At 45.6% G+C, this 17,875-nt stretch overlaps 1 protein-coding gene across 2 annotated transcripts in view; it reads right to left on the bottom strand.

Moving 5' to 3' along the window:
- WASHC1 (WASH complex subunit 1) overlaps positions 1-17,875 on the bottom strand; it is a 52,826-nt gene that overhangs the window by 23,954 nt on the left and 10,997 nt on the right. The window lies entirely within an intron of this gene.

The following is a 17,875-nucleotide window of genomic DNA, read 5'->3' as shown; positions in this document are numbered from 1 at the left end:
CTCCTCCCCCATCTTCCTTAGGTGCTGGCAGAGTGGGTCTCACCTCCAGCGGTATAACCACTACTGGACCAGAAGCTTCTCCAGCACACAGATCGTGTCTTATTTCTCTTTGTATTCTCAGTCTCAACATCACGTATAAAGACACTTAGCAAGTTTTGCCGACAGAGGGACCGGCAGTCCAAATGCTGTTTGCTTTAGTGGGCTGACACGTTTGTGTTGGGACAGGCCCCCCGAGGGGGGCGGGATGTGAAGGGGAGCAGCTACAGCCTGCTGGGGGAGGGGAGTCCTCATCCCCTCATCCCTGGGGAAGTGCAGGGGGTGCCCCTCGGAAATGGACAGGAGCCTTGTCTGTGTCATTTCCTGGAGCACTGTCTGTGTCAATCCTGGGTCTAACGAAGACCCAACGCAGCCAAAAATAAAATAAATAAATAAATAAATAAATAATTAAAACAAAACAAAACAAAACAAAACCTAAGCAGGGAACACCCAACATTGGCTCAGATCTGTTGCATCTCCAGATCATAGGAGGTGCTCATCAAATACTAGCAGAGAAGCTAAATGAACCAGGGAGATTGGAAGAGGCTGCAGTAAGGATAAGGTTAAAGTTAAGATAACAAAGAGGAAGAGACTGAGGCTGGAGGGCACTTTCTGGCTGTCAGATGTCTGCAGAGTCCAACTTCGGACATGCTTTTCCCGGAAACACTCCTCATTATATAAAATACGATCCTGGGAATTCCCTGGCGGTCCAGTGGTTAGGACTCCGCACTCTCATTGCCGAGGGCTGAGATTCCATCCCTGGTCGGGGGAAACTAAGATCGCACAAGCAGTGCAGCGCAGTGCGGCCAAAAAAAAAGAAAAAGAAAATAGGATCCTGCAGGTGGGGAATGGACTGTATAAAATAGCTCTATAAAATAGCAATGACTGGACACATCGAATTACTCCAGGTATGTGAAGAGGCTGACATAACGTTACCCCTGGTAAGTGGTCAGTAGTGAAGGAGGTGGCCCTCGTCAGACCCTCGTTATGCTCGTGAAGACACCCAGATTCTCACGTGACCCAGGAACTTGATCCGGGTCACTCAGGTATTTCATTCCAGATCTAGGAATCAGAAGGGAGGTCTCCGGACTCACCGTCCGCAGCTGGAGAAAGTTTCTCACGGGAAGTTTCCCTAGGAGCCCGGTCCCCTGGAGTAGGAAGCGGCAGCTGTAGGTCCAAACCCAGCTCTGCCACCAAAGTGCCACATATCCTGGGACACATGCTCCAGCTGGGAGAGGAGCTGAATGCGGCCACTTTCTGACCAGGCAGAGATGAGGGAGCGAGCTGCTGTTTGCCAGGTGCTAGGGGCCCCGGGTCGACGCACAGAAGGGAGGGCAAGAGGCTCCCACCACGGAGAAGCAGGCCCCCCTGCAGCTGGAGATTTTCCGCCGCAGCAGATCTCACCGTGGCTCTCTGGGTGTCTGACAGGCCCAGGCAGAACCCCCAACCCTGGCCTGTCATCTTGCGAGGGCGCCCTTGGGTACCGTGGGGAGGGTGGCTGGTGGAGGGAATATGGCTGGTTTAGGGCGGAGCCAGCGCAGTGATCCCAGACCATCGGAGATCGGTGATGGGCGAGAAGCGTCATTTTCATACGCAGAGAACAGCGCACGGTTTTTCAGATCTGGGCCCAGTCCTCAAGGTCACTGCCTTTCTTCCTCAAAGAATAGGAGTTGGGGTGCTTCTCCTTGTTTGGTGACCACGCTCAGCCATGGGCCCAGGCCTGGTTGATGGCTCTGGGTTCAGGCCCCAGCTTTCCTCCTTAGTACTGTGTGATCTTAGGGAAGGCGCTTCACTTCTCTGAGCCTCGTGTTTCTCACATGCGAGATGCGGGTGATGACACCTGTTGCCTGTTGGTAAGATTAGCAGCCGCCCGCCCTGCCGCACACATGCTCTTTTCTTCTCACTCTATCCTTTTCACTTAGTGGATCTTATCTATACTCATGGCTTCAGTTTAGAAATTGTGGGTTGTTTTTTTTTTTAAGGTTTAAGTTACATGCAGTAAAATTCACAATTTCCGTGTACAGCTCTGAGAGCTTTGACATGCGTATAGCTGTGTAACCACCATCACAATCAAGGTACAGAGTAGTCCCACCGCTCCCGCAAAACCCACGCCCTCACCCCCACCTCTTGCAGTCAGTTCTCCCCCCCTGTGCTCCAGGCTGCCACTGATCTGATTTCCATCACTAAAGATTACTTTTGCCTGTTCTGGCATGTCATGTAAATTGAATTATGCGTATGTACTCTTTTATATCTGATTTCTTTCCCTAAGTGTAATATTTCTGAGATTCATCCATTTTGTTACATGTAGCTGTAGTTTGTTTCTTTTGTTGACAGGTAGTATTTCATTGCGTGGATTCCATTGCACGGATTCCAGTTGCATGGATACCCACAAATTTGTTCATCCATTCACAACTGAAGCACATTTAGTTTGTTTCATTTTCGGGTTGTTATGAATAATGCTGCAGTGAACATTATTTGCAAGTCTTTGTGTGGACAAATGTTTTTATTTCCGTAGGACAATTATCTAGAAGTGCAATTGCCAGGTATGTGTTTAACTTTTGAAGAAACTGCCTATTTTCCAAAGTGGTTGTGCAATTTCACATGTCCACCAGTAATGGGTGAAAGTTCTGGTTGTTCCACATCCTGGCCAGCATTTAAGTTTGTCAGCCTTAAAAAATTTTTGCCATTCTAGTGAAATGGTACCTCATTATGGTTTTAATTTTGCATTTCTTTAATGACTAATGATGTTGAGCTCTTTTATGTACATACTGGCCATTTGGAGAATTTGTGAGCTGCCTATTCCAGCCCTTTGCATGGCTGTAGTTTTTATTAGCTGTTCTCCAGACCTCACTTCTGGGTCCTGGATGAAGATGCCAGTGGCATTCTTGATACTCTGCTGGGACGCCTCAAAGGGAACTTAACTGAACATAAAGGTAAACTCATAACCTTCCCCCTCACCCTTCCTCCATTCTCCAACCTTGGGCTCCATCGCTGATACACGTCTTAGTAAATGACCTCACCGCCCACATAGCGGCACAGACCAGAAGCCTAGGAGTCATTCCCCGTACCCACTCTCCTCTATTCTCCCCGACTCTGTCCACGCCATCACTTTTCCTCCTCCCTGCCTCTTAAATCCATTCAATCCCCTCTCCCCACTGTAGCCTAAGCCACCATCCTCCCTCGCCTGGATTATTGCAATAGCCTCCTTTCTAACTAGTCTTTCTCCCTTCAGGATGTTCTAACATTTGTCAATGAAATTCAATTAATTATCAAGTTAAGAAGAAAAAAAGGGATTTTATTCGAGCCAAACTGAGGCTTATTATTAATATCATTTTGGTCGCACTGCGCAGCTTGTGGGATCTTAGTTCCTCGACCAGGGATTGAACCCAGTCCACAGCAGTGGAAGTGACAAGTCGTAACTAGTGGACCACCAGGAAATTCCCCAAACTGAGAATTATAACCTGGGAAGCAGATTCTCATAAAGATCTGAGAACTGTTCCGCCTGTTAGAAGTAGAAGGCACAGTCATACACATTTTTGAGATAAAGGACTGTACATCAAAATGACACACTGATGTTTTACATAAAGCTCACCAAGGATACATAGTCCAGGTAAGTGCATACAAAGCGAGCAGCAAGTCGCCATGACCCCCTGCAGAGCTGGGAAAGAACGTTCTTCTTTTAAGAAGTTACATTGCTAGCATCAGAAGAAAGAAACAAAATTGATCTCCACAGCTAAGAAGGCACTCCCATCTTTGAAGAGTTTTCATTAATGTGTAATGCAGGTGCACACTGCACATTAGGGAGGGAGGGAGAAGGCCCAAACAAACACACAGAGAGAATTTTATGTTTAATTTTTCCTTGTCCTGCCTTAAAATATAATTTTTTTTTGTGGCCGCGCCGCATGGCATGTGGGATCTTAGTTCCCTGACCAGGGATCGAACCTGTACCCTCTTCAGCGGAAGCACGGAATCCTAACCACTGGACCGCCAGGGTTTTATTTCATCACACTGTAACAGTGAAAGAACTTTTTAAAAACAGATTTGAGGGTTTCCCCGGTGGCGCAGTGGTTAAGAATCCACCTGCCAATGCAGGGGACGCGGGTTCGAGCCCTGGTCCAGGAAGATCCCACATGCCGTGGAGCAACTAAGCCCATGTGCCACAACTACTGAGCCTGTGCTCTAGAGCCCTCAAGCCACAACTACTGAGCCCACGTGCCACAGCTACTGAAGCCCACGTGCCTAGAGCCCGTGCTCCACAACAAGAGAAGCCACTGCAGGGGCTTCCCTGGTGGCACAGTGGTTGAGACTCTGCCTGCCAATGCAGGGGACACGGGTTCGAGCCCTGGTCTGGGAAGATCCCACATGCCGCGGAGCAGCTGGGCCCGTGAGCCACAGCTACTGAGCCTGCGCGTCTGGAGCTTGTGCTCTGCAACAGGAGAGGCCGCGATGGTGAGAGTCATGCGCACCGCGATGAAGAGTGGCCCCCACTCGCCTCAACTAGAGAAAGCCCTCGCACAGAAACGAAGACCCAACATAGCCAAAAATAAATAAATAAATAAATAAAATTAAAAAAAAAAAAACCACTAAGTGTTTAAAAAAAAAAAAAGAGAAGCCACTGCAACGAGAAGCCTGTGTACCGCAACAAAAAGTAGCCCCCGCTCGCCACAACTAGAGAAAGCCCGTGCACAGCAACGAGGACCCAACGCAGCCAAAAATAAACAAATAAATAAATAAATTTATTAAAAAAAACCCAAAACAAAACAGATTTGATCCCATTTACTCTCCTATTTAGATACTTTGTGTGTGTGTGTGTGTATGTGTGTGTGAGTGTATGTGTGTGTGCCGGGAATTCTATTTAGATTTTTTGTTTGTTTTTTAATTTTTATTTTTTGGCCATGCCATGCTGCCTGCGGAATCTTAGTTCCCTGGCCAGGGATTGAACCCCCCCAGCACCGCCATGCAGTGGAAGCTCGGAGTCTTAACCACTGGACCGCCAGGGAAGTCCCCTATTTAGATTCTTAATGGCTTTCCATAACTTCTAGGAGAAAGACCAATTCCTAACGGGATTTATAAGACTGGGCCATGTTCCAGCCAGGTGGCTTTCTTTTCCTGGGTTGCCAGTCTCTCTCTTGCCTCAGGGCCTTTGCACATGCTGTCCCCTCTGTCTGGAACAGTCATTTCTTGTTCTTTACTTCACTAACACCTGCTTATTCTTCACATTTCTGTTCACACATCACTTCCTCAGGGAAGTCTCCCCTGACCCCAAGGCTAGTTTAGGTCCTGCTACTACATGCCCTGAGGGAGCCCTATAATAGTTTTACTTAGCACTGATCAGCTTATAATGATGTATTTCTAGGATCATTTGGTTAACCTATGTTTCTCTTACTAGACTAGTAGGCTCTATGACGACAGGGACTGTATTTTGTAGATCCTGCGTCCCTGGTACCTCACCCCAGGGCCGCTATGTAATGTGTGGGCCCCATGTAAAATGAAAATGCAGGGCCCTGTTCAAGAAGTAGTAAAAAAGTGTCATTAAAGGTAGTAAAATATACAGCTTTTTCTTTTCTCCCGTGTTCTCTTTCTCTCGACTTGTCATAGTATTTAAAAAAAAAAATTTGTTTTTGATTGTAGTTGCCTTACAGTGTTGTGTTAGTTTCTGGTGTATAACAAAGTGATTCAGTTATATTATATATATTTTCCATTATATATCTAATAGAAAAGAATCTAAAAAGAATATATCTATATGTATCTAGATATATTCTTTCAAGATTCTTTTCCATTATAGTTTATTTTTTAAAATATTTTATTGAAGTGTAGTTTGTCATAGTACTTTTATTTGCTCTTTCGTGTTATCCTAAGTTAAAAGGTTAAAAAATAAATTTAAATTATCGTCACGAATTTTCGTTCATCTTTATACTGTATGTTGCAAATTTTAAATGGAAATATGAGCCTTTAGCTGCTATGTGGAATCACCAAAGTCACACAGTTCACGGCGGGTCCATGTGTATGTATTTCATTCTTACGGGAGCAGTGGACGTGCTGCATGAACGAACTCGGACGTTTCTCTATCCCTCCTGACATGCGCCATTCCACCCCAACACTCTGCCTCCGGTCACTGGTGACTCAGGCAGGGCTGCAAGGAAAGGGAGCTGGCGGCTGCTCTGTCTTTTCCTTTCCTTCCGTGTAACCATTTTCAGCCTAAGCATTGGTTAATAGGGACATAACATCAGTAGCAAAGGATGTGATAAGGTTACTTGGTCATTTGTGTCTCTTCGAATGTCACTGCCTTCTTTCTGCGCACAGAGCCAGCTCTGCGTTGGATGCGCGGTGTGGCCTCTCCAGCCTGTGGGCGCCCCATCCGTCAGTCGTGGACCTGACAGCGCTCCCTCCTGCACTGACTTGAGTCTCCCTGCGCTGCCCCCATGGTGTGTGTCCCCTGGAGCTCCCTGCTTGTGGGGTGTCGAGAAGGCTGTACGGGAGTGGGCTGAAGGCACAGGACACACTCGCGTGACTCGTCTCCTGTCCGTGTGCGCACTCCCCTGCACTGGACTTCCCTGACAACCTTACAAAACACCAACGTCAAGGCAAAACGATTAACCATTTCAAGATGCTGACAGCAGAGCATTAAACCAAATGCGGGGTCCTTCTGAGCATAGGACCCTGTGTCATTTCCCAGGTCACATGCTCGTGAAGGTGACCCTTCAGAACATACATAGTAGACACTCAAAAAACGTGTTCAATGAATGAGTGAGGGGTGTCACTTGATATAAGAGAAACAGTTCATTTGGTTTTGATAAAAACTAAAGACCTCCCTCCTCTATCACCTTGGAGATGCAACGTAAATGTCAGAGGGGCACCCCTGCCTGGAATTGCCTGTTTGGGGAGAGATGCTTCCTCTCATGCTTCAGAGTGAGAGTGAGAGAAGAGGGGAGAGGGGGCGGAGAGAGGCTGATGGGTCTCTAGACTCGCCTGTCAATTAGTCACTGCACTTTGCACATACAGCATGTAACACCTTGTAGCCTGTGCTCTTAAGACCTGGCCTCTGTGTGAATTAAGCTTCACAGCTCACTGCTTTCACCCACCTCCTCCCCACTTTTCAGCCTCCACCCTCACTCCAAGAGACCCAAAGTTGCTACTTCATCTGCACAGGACCTCTGGGAGCCGGCCTGGAGGGAACGGGGAGTAGAGCAGCTCAGCCAAGGTCAGACCTGCTGGCTGCTGGGTGATGCTGATTCCTTGTCTCTGGCTTTGGCTTGGGTCCACAGCTCAGCTCGTGCAGAAAGATATTTGAGAATTGCAAAGGCCAGGAGGCAGGAGACCTCAGCTCAAGATCTGGCTTTGTTCTACAGCACTCCATTGTGTGACCCTTCTCTAGGTCTCTGTCAAATGAGAAAATGAACTAGGTAAGTGGTCTACAAGCAGTGTTCCCAGAACCTCCAATGTCTCAAGAATTACACTGGTTGGAGGAAGGAAGAGTCTCCCCAACTTCAGTCATTGGTAATCATCATCATCATCATCATCAACACCACCATCACCACCACCACCACCATCATCACCACCACCATCACCACCATCACCACCATCACCATCACCACCACCACCATCACCACCATCATCACCACCATCACCATCACCATCACCACCATCACCATCATCACCATCATCACCATCATCACCACCACCATCACCATCATCATGGCAGACACTCACTGCTCCAGGGGTTATCTTAAGGCTTTAGATGCAGTAACTCATTTAGTAGTCACAATATTCCTATAAGATGGGTTTTAACTGTTACGCCCATCTTCAGATGAGGAAACTGAGGAGCTGAATAGTTAAGTGACTTGTTCCGGGTCACACAGCTAGTAAGTGACGGAGCAAGGACTTAAACCTTGTAGTCTGGCTCTACAGTACAGCTACGTAACCACACCATTCCCATTTTATCTAACTACCTGCCTCTCCATTCATCCACCCATCCGAGTTCCACGCAAGAGTCTATTTGATAAAGAAGGATTCTTCTGAAAAATTATTAAAAATGATAAAGAGGTGAAAACTACTAAATATTGCCATTCAAACTGGAGAAGCCCCAGGGGGTGGGGTGCTAGGATTGCTTCCCACTTCCTGGGTCATTCTCAGAGCAGCTTCTGTGGGTGGGGCGGGGGGGTGGTGAGGAAAAGTTGGCAGCAATCAGAAAAAGAGAATATTTCAAAACAATTTGTCAAATGTGACACCCACAGTTTCTGCGGAGACGATGCCATGTGAGAAAGTCAGGCAGTTTGGATGTGGCTTCCTCCCTCCTCCCTCTCTCTCATCTCTCCCTATCCCTGGAAAGGCAGAGCTGGAAGGGGTTAAAAGGGATTGGCTGGTATAATGAGACTTCAGAGGGCTGAACTTGACCCACGGGAGAAAGGTCAAGGGAGGCAGATCACAGCTCCACGTAAGCAGAATCTTCCTAGCCATGCTGTCATCCTGAAATTAGACAACCATCTGTGATGCAGGGACCTGCTTGTCCTGGGAAATCTGGGGCAGAGCCTGGTGATTAGGGACGACACGTTGGGATGCTTGCGTTTCGGGGGGAGGGTGTCCTCAGGTAGGTAAGCGCCCAGGCCGTTTTCTCCTGGATCCAGTGATTCCACCTCCACCCCGACTCCACAGAGGGACTCCTGAGGTCTGGAGAAAAACAGACCTTGGCCCCAGCGCACGGGCTTGTCAGGGGCAAAGAGGAAGGATTCGAACCAGTAACCAGGGTTCTCAGACCTGTGACTCCAGCTGGAAGCTTCTCAAATGTTCTCAATGATACCGCACAGCACTCCCTCGAAGAAGGACAGTTCTCTCCATGCCCTTCTCACTCCAGGGCTTTCTGGAGCATCTCTATGCATCTGCCGTGGAGGCTTATGACCTCCTCCAAATTCAAGGCAGGCCTTTTGTTGGGGCTGGAGATGGGGGGGCAATGGCGGAGGGGTGTTCCCACCTTCAGCTGGGCCCAAAGGTTCTGTTTGGATATGGACTTCCTCCTAAAACAACGTATTCACCACTTTCCTGTTCACACAGAACATTCACAGATGTGCGCTCAGGGGATACCGCTACCGAGCCCTTCACAGATGGAGGCAGGGACGTGCAGGGAGAGTGACCACGACCCCAGGGAAGCCTTTACCGCTCCTGCTCCAGAACAGGCAGCGTTCACTCTACAGCAGCTATAGTGTAACCACAGCATCCGCATGAGGTCCACCGTACAGGTGAAGGAACGCAGACTCAGAGAAGGTGAGTCATTTCCCCAAGGTCTTATGGGTGGAAGGGGCAGAGTGAGGGTTCAAACCCACAACTGCCTTTTCCAGAATCCAGGTTCTTTTTCCATTCCTAAATCCAGAGAAGCCCCAAGGAAATGGTATCTTGGGAGAATGGGTGTGCGGCTCTCTTCAAGCCCGAAAGCTTGGGATGCCTTCGGAATGGCCCGGAACCTGGCAGGACTGGCCTGATCCATCGGGGGGCAATCAGGGTGACTAGGGCTTCCCCAGCTCAAACCCCGACTGCAGGATGACCTCGGAGGCTCCTTCTGAGGCCCAGGCCATGAACTGCACACCCTCAACTGAACTTCACTCTGTGAGACACAGAAACGCCACCTCCTGGGCTGCATTTGAAAGAAGCCCTGTCTGGGGAGACCCAGGACAGCCTGGCCTGAGGGAGGTCTCGGGCTCTGGCATCTACTAGCCTTGGGAAAGCGACATTATTCCCGTGTGCCCCTGAACCCTTTTCTGTAAAATCGGGTTAATACAAATACTCCACGGGCTTTTTGTGAGGACTAAATGACACTGTGTATCTGTGAAAGTACTTTGTACATGGTATAGCATTACTATATTTATTACTGTATTATATAAGCTTTATTAAAATAAAGCTGATTTTATTGGACACGTGTTCTGTGCCAGACATGGTTCTAAGTGCTTTAACGCTTCACCTCATTTAAGCACACATACAAGTATAAGGGCATTGCTGACCATCCCCTAAAGTATTCTTTCCACGTCCTATCAGGATGTCCGAATATGTGGTGCAGAGGAAAAGGAGGAGGGGCTTAGAATAGGAGACCTGTGTTCCAGTCCTGGTTCTGCCATCATTCGCTGTGTAACGTCAGGAAAGCTACTCACCCTCTCTGAGCCTCACTTGCCACATCTGAAAAATATACTTGTCTTGCTAACCACTCGCTGAGAATCAAATAAAATGAATACGTGTGATTGCACATCTCACGCACTATTTATCCTTACAATAGTCTTACAACCTATGATGGGGATTCAGTTATTATTCCCATTTTACAGTTAAGAAAACCCAGGCCCAGAGAGTGAAATACAAATTCTGGCTAGGACTATCATCACGGTTATTATATAATAAGGCAAACCCCTGTGAAAACAGACCCAAAAGGTCACTGGAAGAGGCTGTGTTTGCTTTACTTCCCTGTAGGCTGATAGCCTGATTTATTTCCAGTCCGGGCAACAAAATACATAAGAGGCATGTGTGAGCCCGAGTTCTGGTTTGTATGGAGCCCAGAGGCAGAGGGTTGGACGAAATGCTCCTGAATGCCCCCTCTAGTTGTCTGGCATCCATTGAATCTCGTGGGCTGGAGCAGACACCGCCACTGTTTCTTCCCCAGCCCCACCTGCCCATCTGGCGAGCTGTCCAGTCAGAGCTGTGTGTGAAATCTGTGGGTCTTCCGTGCTGAAGTGAGAGGATTCCCACCCCACTCATCCCCCACCGTGCGAGGCATCGTGTGGACAGAGGTGGCAGCACCTTCTGATCTTGTCAGGTCGTTGAGGGGGAAGAAAGGCACAAATTCACTCCCTGGGCCAGAAAAACTGAATCCCTTGCTGTCCATCGGGCATCAAAGCCCTCGTCAGTATTCCTTCTGCTCTTACCAAGTTAGCCTAGAATTATGATTTTACCAACATATACGTCATAGCTAAGAGGGAAGTCTTAAAACCCCACCTCCTTCAGGAAGTCTTCCTGAACTGATCTCAATGTTGAAACATTTTATTGTTGATTATGCATACACGCAGAAAAGTACATACACACACCACACACACACACAATTTAACCAAGTGTCCTACCATGTCATTTTAAAAGAGACATCGGAGGGACTTCCCTGGCGGTCCAGTGGTTAAGACTCTGTGCTTCCACTGCAGGGGGTGCGGGTTCGATCCCTGGTCGGGGAACTAAGATCCCACATGCTGCACGGCACGGCCAAAATATAAAACAATAAGTAAGAAAACAGAAGAGACATCGGAGGCTCCAGGGGGTAAAGTGCCATTTTCTGAGGCTGAATTCTTCCCTTCGACTAAGCATAACTGCTCACTGTGCCCTCTCTCACCGCTCCCAACCACTACCTTATTCTTCCATTGAACACATATCACTGGAATATTGGCCCAAGGCCCTGGGATGAGGGCAGATCAGGCGTGGGGTGGGTGCCCAGATTTATAAGGCACTAATTCTTGCCCTCGAGGAGTTTGCAGTCTAGGAGGAGAAGACAACTACATGGATAACCAGATAACAGAGAGAGTGGTTAAGGTCAGAGAGAGAGAGACGTCAAGGTGCTATGAGAATCCAAAGAAAGAAGAGAGGATGGAAGATGCTCACGGTGTAAGTGGTATTTATACTGAATCTTGATGGGATGGGATCTGGACATGCAGGGATTCAGAGTGAGGAAGAGCACTTTACACAAAATAGAAATTACCAGGAAGATGGACTTCCCTGGCGGTCCAGTGGTTAGGACTCCGTGCTTTCACTGCCAACGGCCCAGGTTCAATGCCTGGTTGGGGAACTAAGATCCTGCAAGTCGCGTGGTGCGGCAAGAAAAAAAAAAAAAAAAGTGTCCTGAAAGGGGAAGAGTAATCCCTTCCCAGCCATCCTCAGAGGGTGGATTGAGGATGACATGATAATGAATACGAAGGTGTCTTGTGCACTGGAAAGGCATTCCCTTTACTGCCCTCCAGCTCAGGAGCTCTCCACGTTAAGGTGCATCAGAATCACCTGGGGTGCTCGTTAAACATGTAGTTTTTGGCCTCCAGCCATAAAAAAATTGGCCAGAAGCCAAGAACTGGGACTCCATTTGCCCTTCTTCTATCAACGGCTAGAAAATTGTTATATTCCAGTATACACATATATTTAAAAACCAATTTTCAGACATTGGAAAACTAGCTGCACAGGGCTATGGTTCCTGAGAAAAGGAATGCAAACTAGGTGAGCCCCGATCGCCCTGGCTTGCCGCCTGAGAGGGACTTTCAAGATTGCTATGCAGGGAGGGGGACCAAAGCAGAGCACGACAATCTCTCTGAGTTGAGGTCCCAGACACTGGAGCTTGGGGAGGCTGAGGTGGCCGGAATTTACAGGGCAGAGTTAGAGAAGAAGGAGTTATACAAAGAAAGAGCTCCAGGAATCCGCAGAGAGCCCCCTTGAGTCTGTTGCTAAACACTGAACTGTACACATCCAGGGTAAAACTCTACAAGACTCAGCACATAATGATGGGGTTTAAGCTGACCAATTCTCAGGGCTCACACAGGCTGGAAGAGATTAGAGCTCTGACCAGCCAGACTGAAGAGACCTTGATGGCGTCCGATCAGATGACAGAGTGATCGCACCATAGCAGCAGGGATAGATTAGCCCTAGAATGATTACTCTAGACTGGCCCTTCAAAAAAGCTTAAAAACTAGTCTTGAAAGGACCAAGTGGATCCACAGGTAACTAACTACTTGCAAAAACAAAGCCCAACACTCTTTAAAGGAAAACAACAAAATTCAGCACTCAACAAAGTCACATTCAGAATGTCCAGCATAGCATAAAACAATTACTAGATATGTGAAGAAGCAGGAAAATGAGACCCAAATTAGGAGAAAAACATAAACATAATGAGGTGAGAAATGTAAGATATAAACAAAGAACTAAGTGGAACTTCTAGGGGTGAAACTATCCTCACACAGCTCAGAGGGAAAAAAAGACTGGGGAAGAAAAAAAAAAAAAGAATAGAGACTCAGTGACCTGTGGAAAAGTATCAATCAGTTTGGATAGTTTCCGTTGCTATATCTTTAGGTTTATTGATTTTTAAAATTCTGTAGTGTTTATCTGCTTTAATCCCATCCAGTAAAACTTTCATTTTAGATACTGTATTTTCACCACTAAATGCTATCTATAAGAAAAAAGACTTTAAATTTAAAGACACAGATAAATTTAAAGGATGGGAAAAAATGTAACATGCTGTATTAGTTTTCTGTGGCTGCCATAACAAATGATCACAAATGTAGTGGTTTAAGCCGTTCAAATGTATTATCTTACAGTTCTGTAAGTTAGAAATCCAAGATGGGTCTCCCTGGGCTAAAATCAAGGCATCAGGGCTGCATTTCTTTCTGAAAGCTCTAGGGGAAAATCAGTTACTTTGCCTTTTCTAGAGGTGACCCACATTCCTTGGCTCATGGCCTCTTCCTCCATCTTCAAAGCAAAAAAAGTAGGTCTAGTTCTTCTCACATCACACTACTCTGACCATTCTTTTGTTGTCATGTCTCCATGTGCCTACAGCCAGGAAAGGCTCTCTGCCTTTAAGGAATCAGGTGGTTAGATTTGGCACACCTGGATAATCCATGACAATCTTCCCATCTCAAGGTATTAATTTTAATGGCATCTGCAAAGTCCCTTTTGCCATGTAAGGTAACATATTCATAGGTTCCCAGGGGTAGGATATGAACATTTTGGGGAGGTATTAGTCTGTCTATCACACATGCAAACATTAACAGTGAGAAAGCTGGAGTGGCTACCAGACACTTGAACATGAAACGTTCATCAAAACAGGCTGTAGACTGGACCATATAAAAGGCCCAGAAGTTTCAATAAATGTAAAAAAGATTGAACTCACACAGAGTATGTTCTCTGACCACAAAGGAATTAAATTAGAAACCAGTAATAGAAAGATTTGGAAGTAACAAGGGAAATTACAAAATATTTTGCACTGAGTGAAAATGAAAACAAAATTTGTGGGACTCAGCGAAAACAGTGGTGGGTGGGAACTTCAGAGCTTTAAGTGCTTGTATTAAAAAAGAAGAAAGGTCCAAAGTCAATAATCAAAGCTTCTGGGACTTCCCTGGTGGCGCACTGGTTAAGAATCCGCCTGCCAATGCAGGGGACACAGGTTGGAGCCCTGGTCCAGGAAGATCCCACATGCCGTGGAGCAACTAAGCTCGTGCGCCACAACTACTGAGCCTGCGCTCTAGAGCCCGTGAGCCACAACTACTGAGCCCGTGTGCCACAACTACTGAAGCCAGCACGCCTAGAGCACATGCTCTGCAACAAGAGAAACCACTGCAATGAGAAGCCCACGCACCGCAACGAAGAGTAGCCCTCGCTCGCCGCAGCTAGAGAAAGCCTGTGTGCAGCCATGAAGACCCAACACAGCCAAAAATAAATAAATATATAAAATTTAAAAAAGATTTTAAAAAAAGGCTAATAGGAAAATATTAGAAACAACTTCATGCCAATAAGTTTGACTCTTCAGATGAAATGGACACATTCTTAAAAGACACTTATATCTACTTCCTATTGCTGCTGTTTACCACAAAGATGGTGACTTTTTTTTTTGGTCGAGCCACACGGCTTGCAGGATCTTAGTTCCCCAGGGACTGAACCCAGGCCCACAGCAGTGAAAGTGCCAAGTCCTAACCACTAGACCACCAGGGAATTCCCCCATTTAAAACAACACAAATTTACCATCCATCTTAGAGTTCCAGAAGCCAAAAGTCCGAAATGCATCTCACCTCGCTAAAGCCAAGGTATTGGCAGGATTGCATTCCTTCTGGAGGCTCTGTAGGAGAATCTGTTTCCCTCCCTTTTCCAGCTTCTGCATTCCTTGCCTTCTGGCTTCCAGACAGCAATTGCCTCACTGTGACCTCTGCTTCTGTTGTCACATCTCCTCTCTGACACTCTTGCCTCCCTCTTACAAAGACTCTTGTGATTACACTGGACCCATCAGATAATCCAGAATGATCTTCCCAATTCAAGATCCTTAACTTTACCTCATATTTAAAGTTGCTTTTGCCATATAAGTTAACATATTCACAGGTTTTGGCGATTAAGACAAAGGCATCGTTGGGAGGTCATTCTGCCTACCAGAGACACAAATTGCCAAAATGGATACACAGAGAAAGAGAATGTTGAATAGCCCCGTATCTACTAAAGAACTTGAATTTGTGGTTTAAAATCTTCCCATAAAGAAACCTCCAGGCTGGGATGGCTTCAGTGGTGAATTATGTCAAACATTTAAGGAAGAAATGGAATTTGACTCATCATACTGAACACAAAAATTAACCTGAAACGGATCATAGGCCTAAACATAAAAGCATAAACAATAAAACTTCTAGAAGAACACATAGAATATGTTTTTGGCCTTGGGACAGGCAAAGAATTTTTGATAGGACACAAAAAGCATGAACTATAAAAGAAAGAAAGAAATTTTTCTTCATCAAAATAAAAATCTCATCAAAAGACAATGTTAAGAAAACAAAGGTAAGCCACAGACTGGAGAAAATATTTGCAATGCATACATCTGGCCAAGACTACTTTCCATAATAAATAAAGAACTCTTACAACTCAAAATAAGACAAACAATTCACTAGAAACAGTGGGTAAAGAAGATAATGGCCAAATGGCCAAAAGCACATGAGAAGATACTCAACAGCATTAGTCAATAGGGAAATACTTACTAAAGCCATATTAATATACTCCTGATTGATAAAGTAAAAAAAAAGGGTAAAAATACCAAGCGCTAGCAAGGATGTGAGACATCTGAACCTCTCACATACTGCTGGTCAGAATAAAAAATTGTACAACCACTTTGGAAAACAATCTGACAGTTTCTTATTAAGTTAAATATACATATATTTAGTATATGACTTGGCAACTCCAATTCTAGATTTTTCCTTCTGATAAGACACATGTAACATAAAACACGAAACATATGAAAACATATGTCTACACAGACTTGTCCTTTAATGATCATAGCAGCTTTATTCAAGATAACCAAAACCTGGAAACAACTAAAATGTCCATTAATAGGTGAGTAGAAAAATTATGGTATACCCACACCATAGAAGACTACTCAGAAATAAAAAGGAACAAACTATTGATACCTATAAGAGAATAGATGAACCTCAAAAGTATTATGCTGTGGAAAAAAAAAGAAGACACAAAAGAGTATATACTCTATGATTGCCATTTACATGAAATTCTAGAACAGGCAAAACTAATCTGTCTTGACAGAAAGCAGATCAGTGGTTGACTGGGGATGAGGATGATGGCAATTGACTGCAAAGGGGCATGAGGTAGTAACCTCATTTTTTGCAGTGATGGAAATTTTGATCAGACGGTGTATATATTTGCAAAATTCATTGAACTGTGCACTCAAAGTGGGTACATATTATTACATGTGAGTTGTAACCCAATAAAGCTTTTTTAAAATGAAACAAAAAAAGTTAAAAATATGAAAACACTTGGGCCCCATTCCAAGTGATTCCAACACAGCAGGACTAATATGGGGCCCAGAAATCTGCATTTTAAACAAGCTCCATAGAGAATTATGCTGCAGGCTGTTTCGCTTATAGAAATAGTATTGGTTTCTATGAACACCCAACTCTTATTTAGACAACAAATCAACTAGGCAAGCAAAGAAAATTCAGAAGAAAAGTGTTTGAGTTTCTGTGGGCCCTCATTCCACCCCTCAACCTCCATTCCTCAGCTGGAATACTGGTCACTACCAAAGCATCCTCCTGGAAGCTGGCTCAGCTGTGGCTAAGCTTCCTTCACGCATTCTTTACAAAAGGAAGTCTGCTAGGAAAATGAATGGGAGGAAAGCAAAATAAAAATACAAGTGCAGAGAAACCAATATATTTATTTGCAGAGCACAGATCCTTTCCCATAACGTCATCCAAGTCTGGCACCAGATGGGCTTGGCTGGCCCAGCTCACGGGACACGTGGTACCAACAGATATGCCTACTCTGGGGGGGAAGAGCAGGTCCATAGGGAGGCTGGTGGCCCACCTGTGTGGAAGATACAACAGTACAACAGATATGCTAAGGGTACTCATAGCCCAGAGGAAAGGGTCATTTTTTTGCCATACTGCATTGAACGGAGGTGCTCTATTTCCATTCCTTAGTCTTTTCCTGCTGCCTGACATAGCTCCCCTATCTTCCTCTGTTCTGCTTGTTGAAGCACCTCCCATCCTTCAAGGCCCAGCTTGACGAACACCTCCTCTTTATCAGATCACCATAGTCAAACACGACTTCCCACTCCCCTGAACTCCTATGGCACTTGGCTTGAAGAGCTCTTACAGAAATTTTGATTGGTATTTTAGATATCCATGTGCATGCTGTATCTACTCTACTAGGTTGTAATCTTGATTATAGAAACTATAACTTATGGTCCATGCTAGGGCTAGACTACATCGTTCCTAGTACGTTACTTGGCACTTAGTGTGTGTTTTATGTACATGTATTGTAGAAAGTAATGAATGATTCAGTCCATGCGGATTCCTATCTCTGAGCTTTTGCTTATGCTGTTCCCCCTTTCTAGAAAATCCTTCCCACTTCAAGTGTTATTCCCTCCAAGGAGCCTTCCCAAATCCCCAAGCTGTTGGGCTCCTATAGCGCTCTGGGCAATCTCTATCTTATCACTTTCAACTACTGCCTTATATTGAAATTAAATATTTACTACCTGTTTCTCCCACTTAATCATAAGCTTCAAGAAGCCAGAGTCCGTCCTAGTCATCCTTATCTTACCACCACCTAGCACAGTGTTCGGTGTAGTATGCATTTCATAAATATT

Source organism: Balaenoptera borealis, assembly GCF_965194805.1.
Source record: "Balaenoptera borealis genome assembly, chromosome: 13".
NCBI lineage: Eukaryota > Metazoa > Chordata > Mammalia > Artiodactyla > Balaenopteridae > Balaenoptera > Balaenoptera borealis.
This window is presented reverse-complemented; position numbering and strand designations above follow the sequence as displayed.